General features: G+C 30.3%; 1 protein-coding gene across 1 annotated transcript in view; it reads right to left on the reverse strand.

Annotated features, from left to right (window-relative positions):
* Positions 1 to 25,388, reverse strand: part of bchs (WD repeat and FYVE domain containing 3 bchs) — a 232,023-nt gene extending 206,635 nt beyond the window's left edge. Inside the window, exons 1-2 of the mRNA XM_067264512.1 lie at positions 25,174 to 25,388; positions 1,017 to 1,173 (exon numbers count right to left, since the gene is read on the reverse strand). The gene's annotated coding sequence lies outside the window, so the exon portion shown is untranslated. The remainder of the gene's footprint in view (positions 1 to 1,016; positions 1,174 to 25,173) is intronic.
* Between the last annotated feature and the right edge of the window lie 244 nt (positions 25,389 to 25,632).

The raw sequence follows: 25,632 nt of genomic DNA on the forward strand, positions 1-25,632 counted from the left end.
TGTTTTTATATTCTTCAATATATTTATTTTGTTTGTACAAAATGCAAAAATAATTTTTAACGATACGATAGCCTTGATTATTATTATAAAAATTTTCATTAGGCTTAAAATCGACGAAAATTCGACACAAAGCGACACACAACGGAGAAGAATTCAACACGAAGCGACACGCAACAAAGAAAAATTTGAACATCGGACAGGTTAATATATTTTTTCGTACATAATCCGTAATCAGAACAAATCCCTAATCTGAACAACCCCAGTCCCCAATTGATTCCAATTTTCGGTTCACTACTGTACTCTGTAGATGAAAAACTGAAAAATTCGTTTAGTGTTGTTTGTTTTGAGCACTTAACTGTCTCGACTTTCTTTTTCAATGATCACGAATGCCTTGAAAACAACATCTTCGCAATTGTCAATTGTTGGCAAGTAATGTCTAAGGATTCTTAATGCCTCTAGCGTGAGAAAATGCAAAATTGGATTCTGGTGTGACGTTGATGTAGATTGTATATTTTCTTTTTGTTTATCTGTTATTATTTTATACATAAAAATACAAAAATGTTAAGGCATTTTTATTAATATGGACAAAAATTATATATTAATAATATTATATATATATTATTAATATTATTAATAATATTATATATATATTATTAATAATATATATTAATAATATTAATATATTAAATACATATTAATAAATAAATTGACTCCCCCTCTTGAAAAAAACATGCGTTCACACCACATGTGCGGAATGAATTCATTTTTTTGGGAGGGGTTGATGACTTATCGGAGTTGGGACAGCAAAGGTATGTTGACTTATCCAGTAGTAACGAGTTAAACGATGTCGAGTAAACCAGAGTTTAACATTAATGCCTATGTAAGTCGGCCGGAACCACTGAAAACTGACTACTTAACCAATGGTGTCGAGTTATCCGGGTGACGACTTATGCAGAGTCGACTGTATATACTTAATTTATCATTATGTTTTAAATATTTAATTTACATAAGCTTACCTGAAATTCTTTTGGGCTAATGCCATTTTTCTTTTTAATTTTCCATCTAATTTAATAATTTTGTTATGGAAAACACCAAAACTAATTTATTTTTCTATTATTATGTTAGATACTCTCTCTTATCTTTCCAATTTGTCACTTATTAAGACCCAGAAATCTCTGTTGAAAGAAAACAAATAAAACATCATATTGATTCTGTTTGAATTTTATAATAGAATTTATGTACACTTAAAACATCTCTGTAGATTATATATTTATACTAACACATAAAATTTATATTTTCATCTTTTTATTTCAAACATTACATATCTATACACACAGATATTCTTCAATTTATTAAAAAACTTATTAAAAAACTAAAAAATATACAGTACAAAAGTTAAAGATTACATTCAATATATATAATAGCACACACGACATTAGAGTTACCAATAAAGCAAAATTGAATTTTTTGAGTCTAAAGAGTTCAGATAAATAGAATGGTTTGTTCTATTTATCTAAACTTTAACCATTCATCTTAAAGAAGACATTTTGTAATAGTCAGAATATTACAATTATGAATATACCACTCACCAAACCACCACCAGTTCATGTCACGAAAAAAGAAAAATTCTTACAAATGTTGAATTTTTCTTTTTGCGTGACTAATGAGGAAGTCCGCATTGAGCTACAGAACACTAACTTGTTACACAGTGTCAGATAAGGTACAATTTAAATACCTTAAATTGCTTGAGATCTATCAGGCAATTAAACAGGGAGGTTTAATTGCCCGATAGATCCTTTAAACCCATTTAAAAGCAGGGTTGCAACAAACTGCAACCCTGCTTTTGCCCTTAGAGACATCTTACTGGCCGAGTATAACTTACCGGCACAATGTAAACATGTCCACGAGCTGACGCACCTTGTGTGCTACAATTTGATATTTAGGTTTGACAACACAACATACTTGCAAAAAAAGAGGCATACCAATGGGGAGCCCCTTTGGGCAATTTATGTGAATTAGTACTGTGCCAATTAGAGAGGGAAGTCATCAACAGATTTACACATGAGATTATCTTATACTGAAGATATATAAATTATGTGATAGTCTTTTGGAACAAGCCAAAGATTAACAATTTTCTAAACAACAATCCATATGGACACACCCTAAAAAATAGATCAGATGTCAACATATAGCATAAATTTTTTAGAGATCACCATAAGGCTCAATGGAGGCAATATAGAGACCAAAGTATACTACAAACCCAGCTTTCTTCCATTATACATACCACAGATTCAGAGGACCCATATCCCTATAAGGTTGTGGCATTCAAAGCATTAACCAAAAGAGCTTTCACACACAACTCTAGATGGGAGGACATACTCAAAGAACTTAAACACCTAGAGGACATTGCAGAAGGTCATGGATACAAAAGGAAACAAATTAGAAGTTTAGCTTGGAACCTCCATAGACTACAAAGTGGGCATCACACCTCCACAGACCAGGAGTCCAACAAGATCCATGATCAGGACCCTAATGCAAAACACACAGTCATCAAATATAACAAGAACCTACATTCCCTACATAAAGAAATAGCACAAAATAAGGGCATAAAATAGCTTGCACAAGTACACAAACAATTTACTCCCTATTGAAGAATGATAAAGACACACCTGATAGTTTGAGGGCACCAGGAGTGTATAGTGTCCCAATTAGGGATTATAGGTTCCAGAGAAATTTAGTATATATTGATTTGACCAAGCAATCTATACAAAAAAGGATTAAAGAACACAAATACGACATCGCCAAAAAAAGATACACCACCAACCCTAATGTAATGGCAGACTTGGGACAACACCAGCATCATAAAGAAATCCTTCCAGATAGACCACATCAGGGCCTTAGAAACACTCAAAATTTACAGGGCAAGCAGATTGAAAAATTGTGTAAACTACAAGGAAAGTAATGCGATAACGTACACATGGAGATATGCCTGTGAAGACCACACGCATCAATAATTATATTTTATTCTCTCATGGGTTTCCCACAGCATTAAAACACAGTCTTAGGTACAGTACTGTACATTCATTCAAATCTTTATTATCAATTCATTACTAGTTCAAGCAATTTTCATTCAAAAACATTCAAAATTCTTGACATTCCACATTTGGAACAATTGTGAACCTGAAGCAGATTTTGGAGGAAGAATTGAAAATGTTAGTTCATCTATTATATTCAAACTGTACTGGAAATCTAAAGGCTTAGAGGTGATACTTATTATAAGTTTGTTTAACATTCTAATAATTAGTAAAATTAGTATCATTTGAGTCCTTTCTGAATAAATTTAGGTTTTGCTGTTTTAATAGTTTCAACTTGTAACAAGTCAAACCAAGGTTTCTTGAATTTATGATAAGAAATTTTCACTCCACTTTTTATTTGTATGTATTCATTCCTTAACTGTCCCAGGCTACATAAATTTTACCACAGTTAGATCTATTTATTTCAGAAAGGTCTCTACTTTGTTCAAATATCTTGATAAATCATAGTTTCCCTTTTGGTAGCTATTATTAAGGCTATTTATCTTTTTTGGGTACACACAAAAAATTTTGCTATTGAAGGAAAGTGATCAGAGGCATAATAAGTTATATTAAATTCCATACACAAATCCAGCAGGAATTCAGAGCATATAGTAAAGTCAATTATGGATTTCCCAATATGCACTAGCAGGATAGTCCGATTTAATTTGACCATTTAATAAGTAAATTTCATGATCTAGACTCAAACCTGTTTTTGTGTGGATTTTTTTTGTGCAATTTTTTATTTGTGTGATTTTTTTGTGCAGTATATGAATTTCAATCAAATTAGTATACCGCACAAAAAAAATTGCACAAAACAATTCGCACAAAAAAAGATTGTACAAAAACAGGTTTGAGTGTATTGTTAAGTTTATTAAGTTTTGGCCTAATCTGTTGGTATGTATGTCTTTTGAGTATCTGAATTAATCCGTTAGGTCTGTTGTACCAAGAATCATTCATTTCAGCTCTATGAGAATTAAAGTCCTCCATTAATAAGATATACGGTGTGATATGCTGCCATTACTCTGTTGTTTTAAAAACTTCTTTTACTATATCTAAACGATCTGGAGAAATATAAGCAACCATCAAATTCATAAGTTTGTTCCTTAGATTCTCGAATTCTGAATTAATCACCAAAATTAATGGTATTATAAAGTTATCTCAGATTTATTAATTTAGAATTTTGCGTAAATTCTTTTTTATTAAGATGCATATGCCTCCTTTAGGTTGACCTGGACCTATTTGCATCCAAGCCAAAACATTTTCTATTAAACAGTCATTAATTAAATAGGTTTGTATTCTAAAACAATTATGAGGTTATCCATGTTTCTGTTATACCAATGATATCTGCTTTAAAATTAGATTGAAAAAAAATTATACACTATTTTGTTTTTTAGACCATGGCAGTTCCAGTTTAGTACTGAAAACATTTGATTTTTTGTAGTTGCTGTTCTTGAGAGAGCTTTCTGTGATTGACTGTTTATCAACTTGTTAAGTTCTTTGGTAATGGTAAGAAATTCTCAGCATTAACCAACTGCTTTGTCACAACACTATATGTTATTTTATCTTGACCTACTAGCAAAAAATCATTACATACTTTAATTTGTTTTTTCATTTATATATAAATTGAAAGATTATTATTTTGTCTAACTCTAGAACTTTTTGTGAGATTTGCTGAAATTTGCATACTTTGCCAGACATCAAGTACCATATTTTATGGACTATAAGACGCACTTTTTTCTTCGAAAAATTGCTCCAAAATTCAGGTGCATCTTATAGTCCATAGCGTCTTATAGGTATTTTTTTTTAAAAAATTGCTTAAAAATTAAGGTGCGTCTTATAGTCCGTAGCGTCTTATAGTCCGTAAAATACGGTAATTTTTATTTTTATTTTTTTCTTAATAAAGGCAGTAAAAAATTGGTATAGAACTTGATTATTTTTTAATGTTAATCTTTTAAGTTAAGTTAAGTTAGTTGACTGGTTAGTTGAACTAAATCCATAATGTCATCCATCAACACATGTGCTAGACCTAGGATTTGCACCATAAAATTTTGAATTTCTAATTTAAATATATTTTTGGAAGAAGAGTAACTACAATGATACCTCGGTTTTCATTGATACTCTGTCTGAAAACAATTTGCAAAATCTAAAACCGACAAAAACCAAGGCAATTATTTCCACATGAATCAATATAAATCCAATTAATTTGTTCTGGACACTCCAAAATACATACCAAAAACACATTTTATAGAGAATAAATATAGTCTTTAATACTAAAAACAATAAGAAATTAATATGAAATGAATATAAAAGACTAATGTAAAGAATAAATGAACATTTAACATGGCATTTCCCACGATGTAGCTAAAAGGAAAGGAAAGCAACAGAATTGGGCGTATTCAAAATATCAGCATCAATCCAATGAGATGCTGCTGGAAGTGACACAACTGCTGGCAATTTCTAGAGCAGTGGATGCACAAACTTTTTTCATTTCCGACCCCAGCATTTTGTATAAAATTTTGCCGTGACCCCTGGATAGACAGTAGATGTTTTTTTAATCATCAACATAGTTATGATTAAAATGTTATTTGTTACACTTATGTTTTTGCCTTATTAGAAGTCTGAATAAAACAGTTTTACTGGTACCTGATACTTGTTGAAGAAAAACCTTATATTTTTTATTGTCAAATAAATTTCTTTGAATTTGGCAACTCCAAAAAATTTTCACAAACCACAAGTCGTAACCCATGGTTTGAGCACCACTGTTCTAGAGAACACAAACACTGACTGCCAGGAATTTCGGGAGAGAAAAACAATACAAATGGCAAATGATGTGGCCTTCTACATTATGTTAAATTTACTTCTGAACTTATTTAATAAGAACAGCTTAATGAAAAATGAATATTTTGAAAAGAGAAATAAGAAGATTTTTTAAATTTCCATAGGAGTTTTAAATAATTAAATGAAAAGAATGGAAGGAAAGGATAAGATAATTGAAGGAAGATGTTTACAATAATTCCCATAGGAAAAAAAAATGAAAGTTTCCTTTCATTTTTTTTTTCTATGGGAATTATTGTAAACATCCTCCTTCAATTATCAACAGTTAGGTGGGAAAGTTGACACTTAGCTGTCAAGAACTGCAAGTCACCATCAACAACCCACTGCTTTCCACACTAATGCTATAAAAAGCCTGTGCGCCTGGAAGCTTGGCACGCGTCAGCACACAAAAGTTATTTCTATACTTGTGCCAGTCAACCTCCATGCTTCGAACTTGAATCCCATCTAAGAAGACATTCAACAGCAGCTTCCATACCGGCGACTGCCATACTCCTGTTATCCCATCTCACATCCTGAGGTATTTTGTTAGAATTCTGTGAACTCTCTCTCCCTAGCAATGGCATTAGGCTTAGCTCATAGCCGTCCCATTTTGAACTTGTAAAGCATTACATTTAATCCTATGTTAACCGCATTTAATCTAATAGCATAGCTTTGTAACCAATTTTGTTAGTTAATCTAGTTAATCAATAAATGTTTTAATTGTTAAGACCTGTCTTTGTCAATTTAAGGACACCTGTTCACTTACTGATGCACTCCCCACTTGTTTTTGCCCTCCTAGCCATCTGAAGCAATATCGAGATTGGGTTTCGCCAACCCATACAGTGTAAGTGGTCAGCAAGGATTAACCCCTGACCCCCTGCTTATCTCACACTAATATATTAAAATATTCTATTAATGTACTAACTGAATATTACTTTATTCGGGGTTTATTCATCAACAAATAAATTAAATTCAAAATTGTCAATGCAAAATAGAGCTCTTACGAGCCTCATGATGGCTGCCATCTTATTTGCTAGTGTATCAAGCACTGAAAAAGATGCTTGCAGTTTGCTGGAAGCACACTGGCAGCAACCAGAAGTCATCTGAGATTTTGAACAGAGATACTGAGAGGTGCTGGCTGCATGCTGAGTTTTTGAATATGCCCATTATTTGGCTAGACGTGTGGGTAATGCTAACAAAAAGAAAAACAATGCCACACTGAGCAGAAAAATGCATGGTTTCGCAAAATTAGCAACGAGGTCATGTTGGCACACCAATGAAATCTGAGACAACTGACAAAAACTGAGACAAATTTTTTGCAAAAAAAATCAACGATAACCAAAGTCAATGAAAACTGAGGTATTACTGTATGTAAAATTACATTATTTTGATGAGAGCTATTAATGAATGAGTCCATTTTAAATTGCATGAATTCTTTTTCCATTCTTAAGTTGTTGATCTTTAATTGCAAGTTTTTATTTTCACTTCCATTTTTTTAAAAATTGCTCGTTAAATTCTCAGATACATTCACATATCGAGTCAAGATTGTCTTTTATAGAGAAGGCATTTGGTTAGCTAATCTATCATTAAAAGTATTAATTAGATCTGCAATTTTATTACATAGATCTGTCATTGAAGTGTTTGTCAGATCACTCAAATTTGTTATTGAAGTAGAACATAAATCAATTTGCTCACCTGATGATTTCTGTGGGCTCTGTACATTTTTTTCTATTTGGGAGTTAGCAGCAACTCTAGACAATCTCTGTGAATCATTATCTATAGACAAGTTAAAATCTGTTATTAGTTTGGTATTGACTGGAATGATCTGGTCCCTTCTGTTACATGATTTAATTTGGGTCATTGAAGATATTCCATGTTTTATAGGAAAACATTGCATAAGATTGGGATCAGGTACCACGCCAAAAATTAATGAAAGAATTAATAATAATAAGTTAATATTTTCCCTTCTATCAATTTTAAGTATGTTTATAAATCACTGGCTCACTGACTTCCTTTGTGTCACAGAAACTCAAAGCAAAACGTGCCAGCAGCCACAGTGGTTATGACACCCCTCCCATAAAATTTAATTATTAATAATAGTGAAAAAAACAGCATGATACATTACAGTAATCATTTGGCTTTGATATATATGATTTTTATAAGATTAGTACTACCAGTATATTTGAGAAAGAGCATAAAAAACAGCAGAATGAAATTGATAATAGTAAAAGAATTGAAAGGTGTTGTAGTTCATCCTTCTGAGGATTGTTTATTTGAAGTAAGTTGGAAAAACAAATAGTTTATCTTTGTTTATATTAATTAAATTAGAAGTTTATGTTATGTTAAAGTCAAACAATTGCCAATTATATCAGGCTATATTAATGCTATTATTAATAACTAAATGTTAAGTAATTTGGCCTAGAGGGCACCATCTCTTGATAAATTTAATAACTGATTAATTTAGAAGGTTTTGGAAGAAAAGAATTGGCCTGAAATGGGACTCAAACCCACAACTCCAATTTACTGTGCAGTTGCATTTCCAGTTATGTTACCTAGATTTCCATTCAATCTTCATTTCCAGAACTATTAATTTAGATATAACAATACTGGTTACACATGATGCCAACTGGAATCAACTCAGCACCCATGAAATAACCGGGACCTATTAAACCAAGGTTCTATATTATTTGTTTGGATTGTGGCAGATTATATGTTAATTAATTAATAATTATCCTGCATTAGGCACATGAGGAACGTTGATACATGCATTCTTACAAATGAATTTTTCTTCTTTATTAAGTACTAGCAGACCCGGCCACGCATTGTTGTGGCTCAAAATGTATTTATTATAAATGTATAAAACTTCCCCCATGGGGGGAATTTAAAAAAATTCCTTCTTAGTGTACATTCTCTTGACGAACCCTATTAAAACGCAATCAAAACCGCATCTAAAATAGTATAAATAGAAGCAGAGTTCTTTATAGTAAGTCTTATTCCTGTCCCTCTCCCCACGGGGGAATATCGGAAAATACCTTTTTAGTGTATATTCTGTTGACGTACCCTATTAAAACGCAAAAAAAAACGCATCTAAAATAGTTTAATAGAAGCCGAGTTCTTTACGGTAAGCCTTAATCCCGTCCATCTCCCCCGGTGGGTGGGGAATTTCGACACGTATATTATATAAAAACACGTGCGTATTTGAATGCAATGTTGCGTCAAAATTTCAAAGAAATTGGTAGGAACAAACGAACGTTATATTTTATTTATATAGATAGATAGAAAATGATCTGCTTTAGTCCATTCTCACAGAAAGGCATAATGCCTCGCAGAAAAGCAAACTTAGGTCGTCGGAGTTGGCGCCATCTGTTGGACATAAAAGCCTTAATCCTAGATGATATCTTTTAATTTATATGAATGTTTAACGAAATAATATATAGCCTATGTCCACTCTGAAGGTCCATTCTAAATATTGGTGAAAGAATTTTTGAAATCGGATGAGTAGATTCAAAGATTACCTGTTACAACGAAACTTAGTTACCTCTTTATATATTAGTATAGATATAGATATAGATAATGTCCTCAGTATCGTCCTTCATCTTACTGAAGATCACACTGAAAAAATTTCAAATTTGTATGAAATTTATTTTTCACATGAAACCACACCAAAGTTACCAAGGTAGCGGTTATACCTTACGCGCCTAACAGAGGAAGTTTGATTAGCACGACTAATTGAGGAGTGGTAAGTTCTGAATGAACACTCCTTGCTTGATTTCAGGTCAGTCATGATAGAAATGATGAATAAGAGCATAGAAGGCGAATAAACAAGGTTTTTAAAGCCAATTAATGGCATGAAGGTCTTTTATAGACTTACAAGAAAACTGTCGGAGTGTCATCTAATAGATTTTAATAAAATTTAGTTAATAATTACGTTAAAAGTATACAAACTCTATGACAAATTTCTAGTATTCACTAAAAGTGTTAATCAGAGTTATTAGCAATCAAATGTCGTACTATTTTATAGTACTTAAACACAAATATGCAAATTTTTAGAAGTGAAAGGGTCGCGGAGGAAGACAGCGATATTACATTTAGAATAAATTCTGGAATTTTCGAAAATGGGAGAAGAATTAATAAAATTTAGTTTAATTACGTTAAAAGTATACAAACGCTATATTAAATTTGTAATGTTTACTAAAAGTGTTAATCAGGATTAACAGCAATCAAATGTCATACTATTTTATAGTAGTTTAACACAAATATGAAAATTTTTAGTAGTGAAAGGGTCGCGGAGGAAGATACAGTAATACCTCGATTTTCGTTGACTTTGGTTTTCGTCATTTTTTGCAAAAAATTTGCCCCGGATTTCGTCGGCGTGCCACATGATCTCGTTGCTAATTTTGCGAAAACAAAGAGCGACCCACGCATTTTTCTGCTCACAAGTCATCGTGGCGGTGTTTCTTGCTGTATGAGCATTACTCCGCGCGTCTAGCCAAACAATTCCATTGCTTCCATTCTTTTTAGTTCCATCGTGGGACCAAAGAAAGTTTCCAGAGCCAATAGCCTTTCAAACAAGGCCAGGAACACGATCGAGTTGAAGGAAATCATTAAAAAATACGTGACCGGCATTAAGATTGCTGAAATCGGTCGCATGTACTGTACGGGAAGTCGGCATCCACGATAAGTTTCGTTGTGGCGAAAAAGGAAGCAAAACGGAGGCTAATGTAGCAAAAGGTGTAAATGTGCTAATGAAACGGAGACCGCAAACAATTGAAGAGGCCGAACAGTTATTATTAATTTCGATCAATCAAAAACAGTTAGATGGCGATTCTGTTTCGGAGACCATTGTATTAGTTTTTTATACTCATTTTATATTAATTTCTTAATTTTTTTTAGTATTAAACACTACGAAAACAGAGGTATCACTGTATTACATTTACAGAGTAGAAGAAGGAATAACTCAAATAGGAAACTCAATAAGGAAACTAAAATAAATATTATAAAAGATTAGATATATATACTAGTTTAACAATGACATTTAATATAAAAGTATTGATAGAATAAATATAAAAAAAACAATCGAAACGTAATAAATAAATACATTTTAATAGATATATTTAAAAGTTATTATATTCACAAATTATTAGATGGGCAACTATTTACATGATATTTTTCAACAAAGCAAAATAAACAAAGAATCTGTTGGCATCGTGCACATTTAACAAATCGAAGATTTTCGCAATTACTCTCGACACAATTTAAACTGTCGGTGTTTAAAAAAGAAAAACAAACTTGTTTTACATTTAAGAATTGACACTTTTCATTTATGAGTCCAGAAGCGAACCGTGCATGTTTAATCAAATTATTAAATATTGGCGCAGATAATTGATGATGAAGAATCGAATGTAATTTTATAATGCCATTTCTAGTTGTCCAAAACAATTTCATCGAAGAATCATTACAGAATAATTGTATAGCATTTAAAATTTCTTTAGCTAAAAGTTTTTGTCTATGAAATCTGACATCTAAAGGTTGGCATATAGACATACACTTTGGTGGAATAATTAATATTTCGCATGAATTTTGATTTGTAGATGTTTGAAATACTGTATTATAAATATTAATATTTGTTTGTCCACTCCACGAGTCAATTATTAATAAAGAGTTTTCTGTTATATTTGGAGATAATACGTCTTTTACATAGTTTGTAATAATTGCTGTAGATAATTTGCCAGATGAGCTAGCTGTAACAGTTACGTTTGGGGCATTGAACAGCGATGCTTGAACTCTAGGTCCAAAGGTTCCATGAGCCTCTTGTAAGCAAATAAATACATTACCTACAACTTGTCCGTTAGCATTAATTAAATATTGAACAGTGTAGGAATGCGTAACTTTATTACTTGGAGAATGTGCAAATCCAATAGTGTTTTTTTCTCCTTTATATGAAAGTGTTCTTGGTGAAATCATTTCGTATGAAAAACCACACTGATCCGTATTGAATATGAAGTTACGCGAATAAGATGGCAATAAATTTTTTACTGTTGTTTGAAATTGCGCAGCTTTTACTAAAATATCCTTTTCGTTCACTATTTCTGTTTTATTTACAAGTTTTGTAATCTTTCGAGATACTAATCTATATTCTTTTTTAAATTTTGCAACCCAAGAATCACTAGCGGTAAACTTAATTGAACTATTCAGTTGAAGAAATTTCTGTAATGCCCATATTTTTAATTGATTTCCTTTAACAATTTTATAGCTGCCTCGAGCTTCGTCAAACATTTGTTTAGTGTCGTTGCATTTCTTTAATGATTTTTAACGTTTCAATTCTATGATTTCGAGATTTAAATTGTTTTTCCCATTTATATAAATCACTAAAACGTTTTAATTCTTTAGCTCCTTTCTGCTGTAATGTGTGTAATTTCCATTTTGGGTGTTTCTTATGCAAGTTAAGAATTTCTTCTTTTCGTTTTGTTGAGATTATATTCTTATCGAATTTTTCATCTGAATATCCCGATTCACAGTCAGTGTCTGCGTTATCAATTTCTTTCTCTAGAAGCAGACGTGTTATTTTATTATCTGAAATAGGCCTATCTATAATCAAATTATTATTTTCCATCTGACAAAATTCTTCGTCATCTCTACTTACATAACTACTTAAAATATCGCTAAATGCATTAAAAAGCAGTTTGGCTACCTGTTTATCAACGTCTGAAATATTAGGCCTACAAATATTTTCTGTAGGCCAAACATTATCACATAAACGTTTAAATTCTGCTATAATGTTTTGAATATTTACATTTAATTCTCCCATTTTCGAAAACTAGAATTCATTCATAAATGTAATAGCGCTGTCTTCCTCCGCGACCGTTTCACTACTAAAAATTTGCATATTTGTGTTAACACTTTTAGTAAACATTACAAATTTAATATAGAGTTTGTATATTTTTAACGTAATTAAACTAAATTTTATTAATTCTTCTCCCATTTTCGAAAATTCCAGAATTTATTCTAAATGTAATATCGCCGTCTTCCTCCGCGACCCTTTCACTTCTAAAAATTTGCATATTTGTGTTTAAGTACTATAAAATAGTACGACATTTGATTGCTAATAACTCTGATTAACACTTTTAGTGAATACTAGAAATTTGTCATAGAGTTTGTATACTTTTAACGTAATTATTAACTAAATTTTATTAAAATCTATTAGATGACACTCCGACAGTTCCCTTGTTAGTATTGAAAGATGGAGTTTCCCAGGAATATTTATTGCTAAACAGTTTTGAAAACATGTTTATTTGTCTAAATACTGTCAAACAACTTTTCATTAGCAAATTAGAAGTGAAAAAATGATAAAAACAAGCGATTTTATAGCGATTGTTTACATAATTCAAAGATAGTAATCTGAGGGAGCGTGGCATTTCACAGCAATTTTAGTGACACTTGTTTTTATAGGTGAATGATTCATTGATCTAATAACAGACAAAGAAATTAACCAACTACAGTGTAAAAGAAGTTTACTATCAATGTTATTAGCCAATAATCTGCCTTTTTCCCTCTAATTGCTAGGGAATGTGTTTACCAAAATAATTTTTGGCCTGGGGTTGGTGAAAATACAATGAAAATACACTTATTGGCTTAAACAAAGTCAACCCACTTAAGGGAAAGCAAATTGGAGCTTAGATTTTATGATCCACATACTCCCTACTTACCGCTAATTGCTTTACAATGGTAGGGGCTGGTCTTTTCCCAAAATATTTATGGCCCGGGGATGGTGACAAAGCATTTATTGGTTGAGACAGTTAAAAGACACATACAAGAAAGTGAATCAGAGCTTAGGCCGAAACTCCACTAGCATAAAAATGGGCGTAAAATCCCTCGCCATAAAAGCCTTTAATCACGTGACCATGATATTTTATGCCTGAGCAAGTCGTAAAACCAGCGTAAAAGCAAGTTGAGCAGTGTTCAGCATTCGATGTGAATACGGCCATAAAACGATACCATTCACCAATCAGAAGTCAGTGGAATCTAGATCATTGTGACACGGAGCGAAAATGGTGGAAAACGAGCTTTTGTGTATGTTCTCTCCTGGCTACTCTAGAATAGATCTGAAAAGATTTCTCAAAAACATCTGAAAGTATTCATGTATCTATGACAAGAGGTATCCCAACTTTAATAATGGATACCTAAAACACATGATATGGACAGCCAAAGAAAAATCCTTCAATTTTGAAGAGTATATAATAAAAGCTAAGCTTATAAGTGCTGTATATTATCTTAATAATACAATAATAGAAGCTAATATATGAATATAAAGATATTATTTTTACTACATTTGTAACTATAGTACAGAAAAAACTCGTAGAATATAATCATTATCTTTATATCGATATATCACGTATACAACTGTACAGGCGTAACTTCGACAGCATCGTCAGCGTAAAAAGTTCACTAGCTGGACCTCCACCGTAATCCAAGCACAAACGCAAATAGATCACGTGATTAAAAGTTTTTACTGCGAGGGGTTTTATGCCCGTTTTTACCCTAGTGGAGTCTCGGCCTTAGATAGCAACAGACTTGTTTACAGTTCATTTAAAACACTTCTAAAGTTGCCAATTTTTTTTAACAAAAATTCCTGAAACATAATACTTTTTTGTTTTCATTATAAAATAAATAAAAATGATATATTTTGAGTAGTTTTCTTTATTAAGATTTCAAAAACACAATAGCTACTCACCTAACATGAATAAAACTATGATTTTTACAAAATTGATTTTTGAAACGGGAAAACGTGGGTTCCCTGAGCACCTGACACCAGGATAGGGACCTGTCATGCCTGACTCAAAGACAAGAGAACATAATATAATTGTTTCACAAATCCTGGCTAGAAACAATTTGCAATATTCAAAATTAACTCTAAAACTTTCAAAAAAATTTACTTTGGTGACTTATGACAATATGAATTTTAGAACAGATTAAAATTTTACTGGTAAATGTAATTGTGGATTTATATTTGTTTTAGTAAACACCATTGTAAATAAAATTAAGAATTCTATTATATAACTTAAAAGTTATTCATTTCAATAAATAGGTCTATATAGAGTACATTGTATATGTTAATGCATCCAAATTCAGTTTATTTAATAATTTTAATTTTTAAATTCTTAAAAAGGTTTTTAATAAGAATTCCACATTTTCGATTAACCAAGGTATCATAGACCACATTGCCTTGGATAAATGTTTTTGATAAACAAAAATATGAAAATAAATTTCAACAACACAAGATGCACATTTTAGTAATGATCTAATTTAAGAAAATCGCCATATAAAGAAAAGGAAAATTGCTCTCCAACTCTACACAACAGTCAAAAATAAATGCAACACAATAGCCTATTTTTGAATTATGGAAAAATCTGCACCAGTTTACTGAATCCAGGGGTAGATCTAACTTCTAGGAGTCTTGAGCTTGAAATTTCTTTGGCCTCTTAAAACTTTTAAATAATAAATTTCAAAAATATATATTTTATATATGAAACAACAGTTTATTAACCATTATTAACTGTTATAAGCAAGTTAATTAAGTAAAGCATTAAGTAGGTATAACAAAGTTAGGTTATGACAGTAGACTATTTTTTAATTTTAACAATAAATTTTTATATTGATATCATTTTACATTTCTAAATTCTATTACTTATTTAACAGCTACACTTTGCATTTGTCTTTAAACCCCCTAAAAGTTGGGGAACTGGGCTCAAGTTCTATTAGCCCTTATACAGATCTGACAATGACTGAGACAATTAACACACACCAATAAATATAATAATAAACTAGAGAATTAAGTCAAATAAAATAGAAACCTTAACAAAGTCCAGCACAATTCAATTAAATTGTGCTGGAGTTTTTTAAGGTGTATATTTTATCTGATTAAAAATATATTAACTATACTGGATTAGAATTATAAAAGAATACCACCTTTTTAAACACTCCAGCAAAATATTTTAAAAAAATGTTTTTGATCATCTTTAACAATCTTTGTCAGTTAAACGATACAATAAAAAGAACATTACAGAAATAGAATGTAATAAAATCAAAATTATGAAAATAATGAATGTGCATGCATACACAATGTTGTGCACTTAGGAGTATAAAAAATTCAAAATAATGATAAGGGTATAAAGATATATATATATAAATAGCGCAACAGTTCTGCATTACAAATTTGTTCTTTAACTATTATAGATTATCTTGATAAAACGATTTCTATGCTGTGGACAAAGAGTCGGTGTCTCTGTGATTAATACATTTTGTTTTAATTTGCACTTTAATGTATTAATCACAGAGACACCAATTCTTTGTCCACAACATGGAAATCATTTTATCAAGATAATCTATACTAGTTATAGAACAAATTTGTAATGCAGAACTGTTGCGCTATTTATATATTTATATCTTTATACCCTTATCATTATTTTGAATTTTTTATACCCCTAAGTGTGCAACATTGTGTACGCATGCACATTCATTATTTTCATAATTTTAATTTTATTATGTTCTATTTCTGTAATGTTCTTTTTATTGTATCGTTTAACTGATGAAGATTGTTTAAAAAAAACGTTTTCGATTGTCTTTAATATTAAACTTTTGCTGGAGTGTTTAAAAAGGTGGTATGTTTTTTCTATCTGATTAACAGATATCATCAAAGAACAGTAAATGAAAGTTTGTCAAGAACTCCTAAATCATTATCATCATGAAGATAATGATTTTCTCATGCAAATTTATCACAGGAGATGAGATGGGTTTATTATTATGACCTAAAGAATAAGTACAGTTGATTCAGTTTTATCATCTTTATTCTTTGCACATTAAGAAATTCAAAATCATTCTCTGTTTAAAAAGTCATGCTGAAAATGTCAGAATGAAAAGGTAGTAGTATAGATGTAGTATCTGTCAAAAAAAGAAACAGTTCATTCATTAAGTACAGTAAGACCCCGCTTAAAGTGTGGAATGCATTCCTAGACGACAAGCTCTAAGCGAAACAGCATTAAATGAAGTCATTTTAACATGGAGTAAATAGGGAAAGAGGAACACATGACCACAAATAAACAAATTTTACTATAATTTTAAGTTATTTTTATATTAATGTTAATAAATAATATATGTTAAATAACACATAAATATATGCACACTGAAATGTAAAGTTCATATTTTGTGATGAAGATCCTGGCTTTTCTGAAACTCTTGTTTTTTGTAATAAAGTTGTATAGTTTCATTTGTCACTTTTTTCTTTCCTTAATTAAGCAAATGTTGGTAGCAGAAGATTGCATCCAAAATGCCTCGTTTCACTTTTGCACTCCTTTCAAAATCTGGATCATTCATTACAATTTGATCAACGATTTCAGTTATCATTACCAAACTTTTACTAAGGAAATCTGTGCAGAAATTCTTTAGGATTCTTTGTTTTCAGAGTCACAATTTTCCAGTTCTACATGAATTTCTTGTTCTGCCAGTTCTTGAAGCTTGTCGTTGGTACAGCTGTCACCAGAAACCTGCAGTAACTCCCCAATATTCTGCTCGTCTACATCTCCTAGTCCTGCTGTATCCTAGTCCTGTTGTATTGTTAGGTTGACAATTTGGTCAACCTAACAATACGACGACAGGCTCTTCTCGTTGAGAATTCTTGTATACTTCCAGCCATAACTTCTTCCACACTCCGTTCATGCATTTATCAGTTAATTCTTGCCAAGCAAAGTCAATATTTCCTATGGCATCCATGATGTTATTTTTTTTCCAAAATTGCACAAAATAAAATTCAACAAGAATATTTAAGGAAAGTATGGCGCTACAACGAATTGCCACCTTTTGCCAATTGGTTCATGTTTGGGAATAATCGTATTATATATGAATCAATGAAATGCTGTGACAATTTGAATCAGTGTAAATTTTGAGCGTTTTTTAGGCTTCAAGCAGACCGCATTATATTGAATCAGCATTAATCGAGGCAGCGTTAAGTGGGGTCTTACTGTATTGTGAAATCTTCAGACTCAACTCTTTATAAGCACTTGAGATGTATTTACAGAATGAGATCAGACAAAATATTTTTCTTGTATCATAACATGAGACCACATTGCAGTAAGGAAACAGCAAAGACATTTAAGATCCTGAAGTTACAGTTTATTCTGCAACTTCTTTATGTCAAGGTCTGGCACAATCAGATTTCTGATAATTCCCAAAATTAAAGGTCGTAATGAAAGGTCAACATTTATCTTCAGATTCTGTATAAGAGTGGATCAAGAAAAATCAATAAAATTTTTATGCACAGAATACAAAAGCGGATTGAACATTTGGAAAATTTTATCATTCCTAATGATTGATTTTCTTATATACACATAGCGGTTGCAGAGAATTGAGCCAAAATTGCCACTTGGTAATATTTTTATTCCACTTTTTATTAAAGTAGAATAAAAATATAACACTGGTGATAAAAACCCCTAGTCTACTTTGACATTTAGCATGAAATTGAATCACAAAGCACACTTCAAGAAAAACAGCAGAATGTCAAGCTCCTTATGATAGACATTCTGTGCACTACACATCTAGTGATTTCATGAGTCATGCAGCAAGCTCTGGCAGTAAAGTAAAAAGTGACATTAAGAACTAAAAGAAATTTTCATGTAATGCCGCTCAGTGTTTAACAGATGGTATTTTTTATTGACTGACAGAAAATTCTGAGGTGACATTTTTTTTTCACTTCGATCACTTGGTTTTAGTCTACTGAAAGTCGACTAAAACCAAAAATTTTAACATGACAGAACATGTGAAATACTGTTTAAACAATTGTGATCAAATGTGTTATTCAGAATTATTCATTAAAAAATTATTCAAAAATGATTTCTATTTCTAAGTGATAGCTGAATATGCTTCTTTTGCATTCCAGACTCCAAAACTGATAAGGCTACCAGCACCTGCATTAATCAGTAAAACTAGTGATGTAAATAATTTAAAGTGGCAAAAAAAGTTAAAACTGGCAAAATAGTTGGCAATTTTTTTAGTTTTCCTGAGAAACTCCTGTATTTATAAACATCAACTCACAAATCTTATTTATAGTTAAAGCCAAATAACTGCCAAATTATCTAGCTATAATAAGGCTATGTAATTAATTAAATACTAAATAATTTGTCTAGAGATAGGTAGTTATGCTGCCATCTCACGCTAGATTTAACTACTACCTCCTTTAATGGAAACCTTCAAAATAAAAATGAACAAAAAACCAAAATCCAGCAGTTTATAACACCAACCTTTACTATTTAAAAAAAAATATACATTTTCAGTCATTTCAAACAACCATCTTCAGATTTTACAAAAATTCAAAGTAACATGTGCAATCAAATGCCAAATTTAAATTCTTTAAAATGCTCTCTGATTAAGTGTTGTGTAGTTGACATACATAAAGCTCACATAACTTTATCATATTTCATACAAGGCTCTCCAGATAGGGTATCATTATCCCAATAAGTGATGGCCATTTTATTTCTGTTGGCCCTGAAAATCTTTAATTTTTGTGAATGTTTGAGAATGAAAGGTTTTCTTGAGTAATGTGATAGTTCTGTCTAATCTATGGAGGCCTGTACCTCTGAATTTATACAAGACCATAGATTAACATGGTTCCTACATACAATAGCAACTAGAAACAAGAACATAAACCAAAAAAATACAGAGTGGCCCATGTTGCTTTGGCCACTCTGACAGTACTTGCCAGGGTGGCCAAAGAAACGTGAAGCCTAAACAGAAAGGTCATTAAAATTATATACAAAGGAGCCTTCTAAACAAAACATACCTCAGAAACCTTTAACCAATGCAAATTAAAATTTAACAGTACAAACACTTTCAGACTCCTCCTGGGTCCTTCCTCAGGTAAAGAATTGTTTGAAATAATTTTAAAGATTAAAAATAGTTGTTTGGAACGATTTTTAAATAGGAAAGATAAAACAGAATCATTCACTCAACAGTTCCAAATGTAAAAGTTTCTATGTAATATTGAATGTCATTTAAAAGGAGATTTCATTCCAAGAATCGCTTATGCAGCTTCTGCTTGGTATCTGGCAGCCAGAAGAGGTAACCAAAAGAAAACTATATAGTGCACAAAGATACATACTGCTGAGAATGACAAAGACATACCAGACCACATCAACGGATGCATTACTAGTAGTAGCGAGGACCCCGCCAATTGACTTAATATTAAAAGAATGAGCTACCCTCTACTATTGCAGAAAGGGGTATGACATAAAGATAGAAGAGCTGGAGTACACAGATGTAGACTATGAACTCAAACCAACATTATAAACAATTATCATAACACTTCTTTTACGTTGCCAAGATAGTTTTATTGAAAACTAATGTTTTTGGCCTATTCTATAGGTCATCCTCAGAGCAAGGGGCACAGAAGGCCTACCATCAACTTGGAAATTTATAGTCAAAAAGTTTGCCATGAACTGATAATCTTACTTTAGTTTATAATTACATGTTTCATCAATATACCTTAATAGTTTATTTTAATGTTTGTTCAAAGTATTATTAGTGGATTTTTATTTTTATTACTATATCTGACTATTACTATTACTATTTTTATCTTATATTTGTATTTGTATATATTATTTTTCTGTTATTTTCTTATTTTTTCCATTGTCAATTTTTTGAATTTGAATATATGTATTCTATTTTTGGAATGCCAATGTTCCAATTCTCTGGTTAAATCTGACATTAGTTTTCAATAAAACTATCTTGGCAACGTAAAAGGTGTGTTATGATAATCTAATTATTTGCTGAGCATGTTCTGTTTAATATTACAAATGATGCCCAAACCATATGATCGCAGAGCCATAAATACAGCCAATAATAACAAGAAAGGAGCAATAGAGATTTATACAGACAGCTCTAAAGTGGATGGAAGGGTTGGAGCAGCCTTCCTAGCAGTGGAAAAGGGAAAAGAGATACATGAAAAAAAGTATAGATTGAGAGATCAATGTATGGTATATCAAACTGAGATATACTCTGGATGGCTCTTTCAATTGTATATAAGGTCAGTTGTCTGGGTCATACTGGGCCGTTAAGACCCAGACAACCGACCTTATACTCATAAACTTGAACAGTAGCATGGCATTAAGTGAGTTAAAACAGTTCAATGACACAAACAAAATGTCCTTAAGGATAAAAAGCATAATTGATAAAAGTGACTTAACAATAAAATTTAAATGGGTAAAGGACCACGCCAGCATTGTTGGAAACAAATGAGCGAATCTTTTGGCAAAGAAAGTGGCACACCACTCAGTTGTGACAAACCTCGGTTATAAGAAAATTCCAATATCTGGCATTAAAAACATGTTAAGAACCATTGCAATAGCAATGAATACTTGAGGAGAATTGACAGAAGACAGACTGCTGCAGCCTGCAGCTGTGGAGCAGAGGAGCAGAGCCTCAGACACCTATTCTTTGAGAGTTGTAAATACGAGAGGGAAAGAATGGAACTCTTACTGGTAGACTAACAGATTTACAATACACCTGAACCAGAACTCTATAATCTAATATGTAACAAAAAGTAAGGGACCTACACAAAGAGAAGCCTAATGTAAGGGCTAAGGAGACAAGCCATCTCCTTTTGCCCAAATACTGACAAGTTGCCAGAAATGTCATGTATAAATAAGACATGAACCTTGTAAATATTCCTGTGTTTTATATTTAATTTTACTGTGTGAGCTATTATGTTAAGTTTGATTTTATTGAAGTTTAAATAAATGAAACGTTCTCGTTATGGTGCGTTAGCGGGATAAGGATGACTCTGATCCCCAGAAGAGGAAATGATGACCATTAAATAAAAAAATAAATAAATAAATAAAAATGTACCTCTGAATTGTCTGCATAGGCAACTAATGCCATTGTGTGTTACACCTTTGCAACTGATGTGCAATGCTCCTGTTCACATTGTTGTAGTGGCTTTGTTGTGACCCTGATGTATTTTCAACGCTTTCCTACTCTAGTCTGAAGTTGATATGGAGTAGACTCCTGGAAGTTCAAAATTTTTATTATTGGTGTGCTTGTAATTTCTTAATAGTGAGACCATGGAATTTCATTTGTATACTAGTCAGTTTGTTGGCTCTTGCAATTTCTTCTATCAATATGTTTTTAATGTTTTAAGATCTAAATGTGATGTTATTCATAAAACATTCTGAATAACTCAGTCTTTCCATAGCAAGTATACTAATGTTTTACTAATGCAGAATGTAACATATCACATTAGAATTTATTACTTTGTCATAACACTATAAAATTTTAATAAAGTTTTCTTTATTAAAATTTTAAAAGAAGTTCTTTCAAAGAAAGTTTTCTTTCTTTGTTATTTGAACTATTATATAAATCAAGTAGAATCATCAAATCCATTGCAGTACTAAATTGATTTTGAAAACTGTTTTAACAATGTAGTTAATGTAGTAGTCATTTCATTAGAAGATTCATAGTCTTCTAATGAAATTTTTTAAGTAGAATATTAATATCTTCAAAATGAACAAATACATTGAAAGCATTTGAATTTTGAAATTAATGTCAACTCTGTCTTAAGTATTTAATAATTCGGTCATTTGTTTAGCTTCATAAATAATTCTAATTTCAATGTTTAAAGAAAATTCTGCTTAAAAAAATATAATTGCATATTTAATAAATTTGGAATAAAGAATTTGAAATACAGTGTAATACATCACTATATATTTCTACTTTACAATGCTATTCTCAAAAATTAGTTATCCTGCTCTTTAAGATATTTACATAGCTGAATATTCATTACTTTTATTATTCATACGTCAGATTTTCATTATTTTTAATATGAAATTCAGGCAGCCAAATACATCTATTGTCATATCTTTAACTTATCTCAAATGTTTGATAATCATTTGTAAATTTTAGAAGGCTGAAAGTCCAAGAATAGAATAAAATATGCACTAGTCAAATATTAGTGAAATATTGATGTTTATCTAATTGGAATAAACTAAGGTTTGATTTGCTAACAAAATATATATCTAAAAGCCTATTTTTGAGCCAAAACTAAGCTATTTTTAATTACCATAATTAAATTACAGAATTTGGTATAAAGATAGGATAAGCTGCTATTTTGTGTTAAGATTAATAATTTCTAATTATTAACTTAGTTGATTAATTATTAAAATTCAAAATCAATTTAACACAACCTGGTTGCTTAAATTAATCATCTATCTGTCAATTCTATAATTTAATTGATTAAAATTAGTTTAATTCTAGTTCGAAAATAATCTAGCTTTGAGATATATGTTTATCTAATTAAGAAAACTGTCTCAATATTTCACAGCTGCTACACCTATCACATTTGATTTCACATGTTTAACTATCATGACAGCATTCTACTATACATCAACAAATGAAATTGCTGATTATTCAATTCCATTAACTTGCAATCTCATGCTAGTCTACAAATGTTTTCAGATGCTTCCAATTAATTGTCTCAATCAATCTGTACCTACTTATTTTTCTACAAAGAAATCTGCAAAAAATATAAATAATAGTACAATAACAAGATTAAAAAAAATGGATAAGGTAGACAAAATTTGAAATATTTTTATTATTGTTAAGAATATTTATGTACTTACATAAAAACAAATTCATTAATTTTAATAAATGCAGATATTTAAAAAATAATTCCAATTAAATTAATGTTTCATTTTAAAAAATTGTTGAAAATTTAAATAAATATAAAAAGTCAATTGATAAAGATTCCTAGTATTTATTTTAAATATGTAATACTTAAATATGAGATAACAGAAATGATAATCAATACAAATCTTTCATATTATTTCTGAATATCAGATTACTAACTTAAAAATTGAAAATTTAACAGGTGTTACAGAAAATAATTTGTATATAATAATATTGCTTTCAAACAAAAATTATCAATCAAACTATTTTCATTCCATTCATCTAAAAAATATTAAAGTATTGAAAGCTTAATAAAATTAATAAAAAATTAAACTGTAGAAAACATGAAACCTTTTTTTGTTCTCAAAATTAATTTCTTAAATTTCTTACTAAACCTATAGTGTTACTTCATTCAATTAAAAGTATTAATTAATATCCATGTAATTGAATAATGATTCTATTAATCCTATTAATTAATCCATTAATCTCATGCTACAATTTTAAATATGTGATGATACATTACTACATGTAGCATATAATACATAATTTTATAATAATAATAATAATAATAGCGAGATGGCAGCCAAAGTTTTCATCTCTAAAATGTGAACGTCGAACGTCAAGCACCACTATCTTGTAGTCAACGCTTAACATTCATGTTTTAGAGATGAAAACTTCAGCCGCAACCTCGCTAATAATATTAAAAACAATAAAGAAAATTATTCAGAAACTGGAAAAAATTAAAAATATATATTAATGTAAAAATATAAAAGTAATTATATAAACATGTAAATAAAAACCTTACATAAATGTATACAAACTTCACATATGTATATGAACTAATTTATTAAATCCATTAACTGTTTAAATGATAAATTAAAACTAAAAAAAATCACAATAGTAAAAACAATTTTTCTGTAATGAAAAACTAAATAAAAACAAAATGAATGAATGATATATGATGAAATAAGCAAACATATTACATAAAATATAAAAATAAAAGTATAAAATTTTATACAAATAACACAAAATGACATTATACTACAGAAAGTAATAAACAGAGTTTAAATGAATAAATCTGCAAAAAACATGAAAAAAAATTTATTTGCAAAATTAATTTCTTATAAACTTATATAATTAATTTATTTAGTAAAATTGAAGTTAATCACAGGATAAAATTCTAAATAGGAGACATTATGTTATTGATATGATTTAATCATCATCAATACATCCCATTTTATATCAATAATTTTTTATATATATTTATTATACAAGATTATACAATTTATCTTCATTTCTGCCTTTAAAAATTGACCAAATGAGTAATAAGAAAGTCATTTTTTTCCTTAATTATTCCTTATTTGTATATGTAACTTCAAAACAACCTACACTTACCTATCAAAGCATATTAGTTTCACTTTAGATTTTCTTTAATTATTATATTTTTATAAATAAAGCAATCAATATCCTTACATTTTTAGTGGATGAAGTATTTGTTTATCATCATGGAAATGATCAAATTAATTACTTGAGAACGACGTGATGATTATAACTTAACTACTGTAGACGCAAAATCGACTTACCATTAAACAATTCATCCAATAATTTAGAAAAATCTTTGATTTTTTTTATAATTTTATTACGTTTCCTTTAAATAACTAGTTTATCTGAATGTTAATAATCATTCGATTTTAATAATATTTGCTCTTTAAGACATTTTGTTTTGGTTTCTCCTAATGAATGTGAGTGATGATCTGACGGGTGTACACGATGATGACGGATAATCTCGACCCCTTTCTGTCGTCTGTGGGATGCATTAGAACAACATAGAAAAAGTCTCGTGTTCTGAAACTTCCCGGTGAAATTTATTAATAAATATCTTTTTTGAAAGATAATTAATAATATTTTTATGTGTTTTATAATAAAATATAACATTTAATTAATATTTTAATGATTTCGTTTAAGGAACGAACTGTTTACTCTACTCTAAATGAAACTAATACGGAAGTTTTAAATCTCTGCTTTGCGAATACTGGGT

Source organism: Centruroides vittatus, unplaced genomic scaffold (genome assembly GCF_030686945.1).
Source record: "Centruroides vittatus isolate TY-2023 unplaced genomic scaffold, ASM3068694v2 contig_19, whole genome shotgun sequence".
Classification (NCBI taxonomy): domain Eukaryota; kingdom Metazoa; phylum Arthropoda; class Arachnida; order Scorpiones; family Buthidae; genus Centruroides; species Centruroides vittatus.